The sequence below is a fragment of the Tachypleus tridentatus genome, chromosome 3 (genome assembly GCF_004210375.1).
Source record: "Tachypleus tridentatus isolate NWPU-2018 chromosome 3, ASM421037v1, whole genome shotgun sequence".
In the NCBI taxonomy this organism is placed as follows: Eukaryota; Metazoa; Arthropoda; class Merostomata; order Xiphosura; family Limulidae; genus Tachypleus; species Tachypleus tridentatus.
In genome coordinates, this window is record NC_134827.1 from 103,386,619 (window position 1) to 103,394,919 (window position 8,301).

The following is an 8,301-nucleotide window of genomic DNA, read 5'->3' on the forward strand; positions in this document are numbered from 1 at the left end:
TAAAGACAAGGTGGCATATAGCACAATGAAGTGTAACACATGGTGTCAAGTAAGAACAAGGTGTATAGCACAATGAAGTGTAACAACATGGTGTCCAGTAAAGAACAAGGTGTATAGCACAATGAAGTGTAACAACATGGTGTCCAGTAAAGACAAGGTGTATAGTACAATGAAGTATAACAACATGGTGTCCAGTAAAAGACAAGGTGTATAGTACAATGAAGTGTAACAACATGGTGTCCAGTAAAGACAAGGTGTATAGCACAATGAAGTATAACAACATGGTGTCCAGTAAAGACAAGGTGTATAGCACAATGAAGTGTAACAACATGGTGTCAAGTAAAGACAAGGTGTATAGCACAATGAAGTGTAACAACATGGTGTCCAGTAAAAGACAAGGTGTATAGCACAATGAAGTGTAACAACATGGTGTCCAGTAAAGACAAGGTGTATAGTACAATGAAGTGTAACAACATGGTGTCCAGTAAAGACAAGGTGTATAGCACAATGAAGTGTAACAACATGGTGTCCAGTAAAGACAAGGTGTATAGCACAATGAAGTGTAACAACATGGTGTCCAGTAAAGACAAGGTGTATAGCACAATGAAGTGTAACAACATGGTGTCCAAGTAAAACAAGGTGTATAGCACAATGAAGTGTAACAACATGGTGTCCAGTAAAACAAGGTGTATAGCACAATGAAGTGTAACAACATGGTGTCCAGTAAAGACAAGGTGTATAGTACAATGAAGTGTAACAACATGGTGTCCAGTAAAGACAAGGTGTATAGTACAATGAAGTGTAACAACATGGTGTCCAGTAAAGACAAGGTGTATAGCACAATGAAGTGTAACAACATGGTGTCCAGTATACAAGGTGTATAACAATGGTGTAACAACAGTAAAGATAAGGTGTATAGCACAATGAAGTGTAACAACATGGTGTCCAAGTAAGTGTAACAAACAAGGTGTATAGCACAATGAAGTGTAACAACATGGTGTCCAGTAAAGACAAGGTGTATAGCACAATGAAGTGTAACAACATGGTGTCCAGTAAAGACAAGGTGTATAGCACAATGAAGTGTAACAACATGGTGTCCAGTAAAGACAAGGTGTATAGCACAATGAAGTGTAACAACATGGTGTCCAGTAAAGACAAGGTGTATAGCACAATGAAGTGTAACAACATGGTGTCCAGTAAAGACAAGGTGTATAGCACAATGAAGTGTAACAACATGGTGTCCAGTAAAGACAAGGTGTATAGCACAATGAAGTGTAACAACATGGTGTCCAGTAAAGACAAGGTGTATAGCACAATGAAGTGTAACAACATGGTGTCCAGTAAAGACAAGGTGTATAGTACAATGAAGTATAACAACATGGTGTCCAGTAAAGACAAGGTGTATAGCACAATGAAGTGTAACAACATGGTGTCCAGTAAAGACAAGGTGTATAGCACAATGAAGTGTAACAACATGGTGTCCAGTAAAGACAAGGTGTATAGCACAATGAAGTGTAACAACATGGTGTCCAGTAAAGACAAGGTGTATAGCACAATGAAGTGTAACAACATGGTGTCCAGTAAAGACAAGGTGTATAGCACAATGAAGTGTAACAACATGGTGTCCAGTAAAGACAAGGTGTATAGCACAATGAAGTGTAACAACATGGTGTCCAGTAAAGACAAGGTGTATAGCACAATGAAGTGTAACAACATGGTGTCAAGTAAAACAAGGTGTATAGCACAATGAAGTGTAACAACATGGTGTCCAGTAAAAACAGGGTGTATAGCACAATGAAGTGTAACAACATGGTGTCCAGTAAAGACAAGGTGTATAGCACAATGAAGTGTAACAACATGGTGTCCAGTAAAGACAAGGTGTATAGTACAATGAAGTGTAACAACATGGTGTCCAGTAAAGACAAGGTGTATAGCACAATGAAGTGTAACAACATGGTGTCCAGTAAAGACAAGGTGTATAGCACAATGAAGTGTAACAACATGGTGTCCAGTAAAGACAAGGTGTATAGCACAATGAAGTGTAACAACATGGTGTCCAGTAAAGAACAAGGTGTATAGCACAATGAAGTGTAACAACATGGTGTCCAGTAAAGACAAGGTGTATAGCACAATGAAGTGTAACAACATGGTGTCCAGTAAAGACAAGGTGTATAGCACAATGAAGTGTAACAACATGGTGTCCAGTAAATACAAGGTGTATAGTACAATGAAGTGTAACAACATGGTGTCAAGTAAAACAAGGTGTATAGTACAATGAAGTGTAACAACATGGTGTCCAGTAAAGACAAGGTGTATAGCACAATGAAGTGTAACAACATGGTGTCCAGTAAAGACAAGGTGTATAGCACAATGAAGTGTAACAACATGGTGTCCAGTAAAGAACAAGGTGTATAGCACAATGAAGTGTAACAACATGGTGTCCAGTAAAGACAAGGTGTATAGCACAATGAAGTGTAACAACATGGTGTCCAGTAAAGACAAGGTGTATAGTACAATGAAGTGTAACAACATGGTGTCCAGTAAAGACAAGGTGTATAGCACAATGAAGTGTAACAACATGGTGTCCAGTAAAGACAAGGTGTATAGCACAATGAAGTGTAACAACATGGTGTCCAGTAAAGACAAGGTGTATAGCACAATGAAGTGTAACAACATGGTGTCCAGTAAAGACAAGGTGTATAGCACAATGAAGTGTAACAACATGGTGTCCAGTAAAGACAAGGTGTATAGCACAATGAAGTGTAACAACATGGTGTCCAGTAAAGACAAGGTGTATAGCACAATGAAGTGTAACAACATGGTGTCCAGTAAAGACAAGGTGTATAGCACAATGAAGTGTAACAACATGGTGTCCAGTAAAGACAAGGTGTATAGTACAATGAAGTGTAACAACATGGTGTCCAGTAAAGACAAGGTGTATAGCACAATGAAGTGTAACAACATGGTGTCCAGTAAAGACAAGGTGTATAGCACAATGAAGTGTAACAACATGGTGTCCAGTAAAGACAAGGTGTATAGCACAATGAAGTGTAACAACATGGTGTCCAGTAAAGACAAGGTGTATAGCACAATGAAGTGTAACAACATGGTGTCCAGTAAAGACAAGGTGTATAGCACAATGAAGTATAACAACATGGTGTCCAGTAAAGACAAGGTGTATAGCACAATGAAGTGTAACAACATGGTGTCCAGTAAAGACAAGGTGTATAGCACAATGAAGTGTAACAACATGGTGTCCAGTAAAGACAAGGTGTATAGCACAATGAAGTGTAACAACATGGTGTCCAGTAAAGACAAGGTGTATAGCACAATGAAGTGTAACAACATGGTGTCCAGTAAAGACAAGGTGTATAGCACAATGAAGTGTAACAACATGGTGTCCAGTAAAGACAAGGTGTATAGCACAATGAAGTGTAACAACATGGTGTCCAGTAAAGACAAGGTGTATAGCACAATGAAGTGTAACAACATGGTGTCAAGTAAAACAAGGTGTATAGCACAATGAAGTGTAACAACATGGTGTCCAGTAAAACAAGGTGTATAGCACAATGAAGTGTAACAACATGGTGTCCAGTAAAGACAAGGTGTATAGCACAATGAAGTGTAACAACATGGTGTCCAGTAAAGACAAGGTGTATAGCACAATGAAGTGTAACAACATGGTGTCCAGTAAAGACAAGGTGTATAGCACAATGAAGTGTAACAACATGGTGTCCAGTAAAGACAAGGTGTATAGTACAATGAAGTGTAACAACATGGTGTCCAGTAAAGACAAGGTGTATAGCACAATGAAGTGTAACAACATGGTGTCCAGTAAAGACAAGGTGTATAGTACAATGAAGTGTAACAACATGGTGTCCAGTAAAGACAAGGTGTATAGTACAATGAAGTGTAACAACATGGTGTCCAGTAAAGACAAGGTGTATAGCACAATGAAGTGTAACAACATGGTGTCCAGTAAAGACAAGGTGTATAGCACAATGAAGTGTAACAACATGGTGTCCAGTAAAGACAAGGTGTATAGCACAATGAAGTGTAACAACATGGTGTCCAGTAAAGACAAGGTGTATAGCACAATGAAGTGTAACAACATGGTGTCCAGTAAAGACAAGGTGTATAGCACAATGAAGTGTAACAACATGGTGTCCAGTAAAGACAAGGTGTATAGCACAATGAAGTGTAACAACATGGTGTCCAGTAAAGACAAGGTGTATAGCACAATGAAGTGTAACAACATGGTGTCCAGTAAAGACAAGGTGTATAGCACAATGAAGTGTAACAACATGGTGTCCAGTAAAAACAAGGTGTATAGCACAATGAAGTGTAACAACATGGTGTCCAGTAAAACAAGGTGTATAGCACAATGAAGTGTAACAACATGGTGTCCAGTAAAGACAAGGTGTATAGCACAATGAAGTGTAACAACATGGTGTCCAGTAAAGACAAGGTGTATAGCACAATGAAGTGTAACAACATGGTGTCCAGTAAAGACAAGGTGTATAGCACAATGAAGTGTAACAACATGGTGTCAAGTAAAACAAGGTGTATAGCACAATGAAGTGTAACAACATGGTGTCCAGTAAAGACAAGGTGTATAGCACAATGAAGTGTAACAACATGGTGTCCAGTAAAGACAAGGTGTATAGCACAATGAAGTGTAACAACATGGTGTCCAGTAAAGACAAGGTGTATAGCACAATGAAGTGTAACAACATGGTGTCAAGTAAAACAAGGTGTATAGCACAATGAAGTGTAACAACATGGTGTCCAGTAAAGACAAGGTGTATAGTACAATGAAGTGTAACAACATGGTGTCCAGTAAAGACAAGGTGTATAGCACAATGAAGTGTAACAACATGGTGTCCAGTAAAGACAAGGTGTATAGCACAATGAAGTGTAACAACATGGTGTCCAGTAAAGACAAGGTGTATAGCACAATGAAGTGTAACAACATGGTGTCCAGTAAAGACAAGGTGTATAGCACAATGAAGTGTAACAACATGGTGTCCAGTAAAGACAAGGTGTATAGCACAATGAAGTGTAACAACATGGTGTCCAGTAAAGACAAGGTGTATAGCACAATGAAGTGTAACAACATGGTGTCAAGTAAAACAAGGTGTATAGCACAATGAAGTGTAACAACATGGTGTCCAGTAAAGACAAGGTGTATAGCACAATGAAGTGTAACAACATGGTGTCCAGTAAAGACAAGGTGTATAGCACAATGAAGTGTAACAACATGGTGTCCAGTAAAGACAAGGTGTATAGCACAATGAAGTGTAACAACATGGTGTCCAGTAAAGACAAGGTGTATAGCACAATGAAGTGTAACAACATGGTGTCCAGTAAAGACAAGGTGTATAGCACAATGAAGTGTAACAACATGGTGTCCAGTAAAGACAAGGTGTATAGCACAATGAAGTGTAACAACATGGTGTCCAGTAAAGACAAGGTGTATAGTACAATGAAGTGTAACAACATGGTGTCCAGTAAAGACAAGGTGTATAGCACAATGAAGTGTAACAACATGGTGTCAAGTAAAACAAGGTGTATAGCACAATGAAGTGTAACAACATGGTGTCCAGTAAAGACAAGGTGTATAGCACAATGAAGTGTAACAACATGGTGTCCAGTAAAGACAAGGTGTATAGCACAATGAAGTGTAACAACATGGTGTCCAGTAAAGACAAGGTGTATAGCACAATGAAGTGTAACAACATGGTGTCCAGTAAAGACAAGGTGTATAGCACAATGAAGTGTAACAACATGGTGTCCAGTAAAGACAAGGTGTATAGCACAATGAAGTGTAACAACATGGTGTCCAGTAAAGACAAGGTGTATAGCACAATGAAGTGTAACAACATGGTGTCCAGTAAAAACAAGGTGTATAGCACAATGAAGTGTAACAACATGGTGTCCAGTAAAGACAAGGTGTATAGCACAATGAAGTGTAACAACATGGTGTCCAGTAAAGACAAGGTGTATAGTACAATGAAGTGTAACAACATGGTGTCCAGTAAAGACAAGGTGTATAGCACAATGAAGTGTAACAACATGGTGTCCAGTAAAGACAAGGTGTATAGCACAATGAAGTGTAACAACATGGTGTCCAGTAAAGACAAGGTGTATAGCACAATGAAGTGTAACAACATGGTGTCCAGTAAAGACAAGGTGTATAGCACAATGAAGTGTAACAACATGGTGTCCAGTAAAGACAAGGTGTATAGCACAATGAAGTGTAACAACATGGTGTCCAGTAAAGACAAGGTGTATAGTACAATGAAGTGTAACAACATGGTGTCCAGTAAAGACAAGGTGTATAGCACAATGAAGTGTAACAACATGGTGTCCAGTAAAGACAAGGTGTATAGCACAATGAAGTGTAACAACATGGTGTCCAGTAAAGACAAGGTGTATAGCACAATGAAGTGTAACAACATGGTGTCCAGTAAAGACAAGGTGTATAGTACAATGAAGTATAACAACATGGTGTCCAGTAAAGACAAGGTGTATAGCACAATGAAGTGTAACAACATGGTGTCCAGTAAAGACAAGGTGTATAGCACAATGAAGTGTAACAACATGGTGTCCAGTAAAGACAAGGTGTATAGCACAATGAAGTGTAACAACATGGTGTCCAGTAAAGACAAGGTGTATAGCACAATGAAGTGTAACAACATGGTGTCCAGTAAAGACAAGGTGTATAGCACAATGAAGTGTAACAACATGGTGTCCAGTAAAGACAAGGTGTATAGTACAATGAAGTGTAACAACATGGTGTCCAGTAAAGACAAGGTGTATAGCACAATGAAGTGTAACAACATGGTGTCCAGTAAAGACAAGGTGTATAGCACAATGAAGTGTAACAACATGGTGTCCAGTAAAGACAAGGTGTATAGCACAATGAAGTGTAACAACATGGTGTCCAGTAAAGACAAGGTGTATAGCACAATGAAGTGTAACAACATGGTGTCCAGTAAAGACAAGGTGTATAGCACAATGAAGTGTAACAACATGGTGTCCAGTAAAGACAAGGTGTATAGCACAATGAAGTGTAACAACATGGTGTCCAGTAAAGACAAGGTGTATAGCACAATGAAGTGTAACAACATGGTGTCCAGTAAAGACAAGGTGTATAGCACAATGAAGTGTAACAACATGGTGTCCAGTAAAGACAAGGTGTATAGCACAATGAAGTGTAACAACATGGTGTCCAGTAAAGACAAGGTGTATAGCACAATGAAGTGTAACAACATGGTGTCCAGTAAAGACAAGGTGTATAGTACAATGAAGTGTAACAACATGGTGTCCAGTAAAGACAAGGTGTATAGCACAATGAAGTGTAACAACATGGTGTCCAGTAAAGACAAGGTGTATAGCACAATGAAGTGTAACAACATGGTGTCCAGTAAAGACAAGGTGTATAGCACAATGAAGTGTAACAACATGGTGTCCAGTAAAGACAAGGTGTATAGCACAATGAAGTGTAACAACATGGTGTCCAGTAAAGACAAGGTGTATAGCACAATGAAGTGTAACAACATGGTGTCCAGTAAAGACAAGGTGTATAGTACAATGAAGTGTAACAACATGGTGTCCAGTAAAGACAAGGTGTATAGCACAATGAAGTGTAACAACATGGTGTCCAGTAAAGACAAGGTGTATAGCACAATGAAGTGTAACAACATGGTGTCCAGTAAAGACAAGGTGTATAGCACAATGAAGTGTAACAACATGGTGTCCAGTAAAGACAAGGTGTATAGTACAATGAAGTGTAACAACATGGTGTCCAGTAAAGACAAGGTGTATAGCACAATGAAGTGTAACAACATGGTGTCCAGTAAAGACAAGGTGTATAGTACAATGAAGTGTAACAACATGGTGTCCAGTAAAGACAAGGTGTATAGTACAATGAAGTATAACAACATGGTGTCCAGTAAAGACAAGGTGTATAGCACAATGAAGTGTAACAACATGGTGTCCAGTAAAGACAAGGTGTATAGCACAATGAAGTGTAACAACATGGTGTCAAGTAAAACAAGGTGTATAGCACAATGAAGTGTAACAACATGGTGTCCAGTAAAGACAAGGTGTATAGCACAATGAAGTGTAACAACATGGTGTCCAGTAAAGACAAGGTGTATAGCACAATGAAGTGTAACAACATGGTGTCCAGTAAAGACAAGGTGTATAGCACAATGAAGTGTAACAACATGGTGTCCAGTAAAGACAAGGTGTATAGCACAATGAAGTGTAACAACATGGTGTCCAGTAAAGACA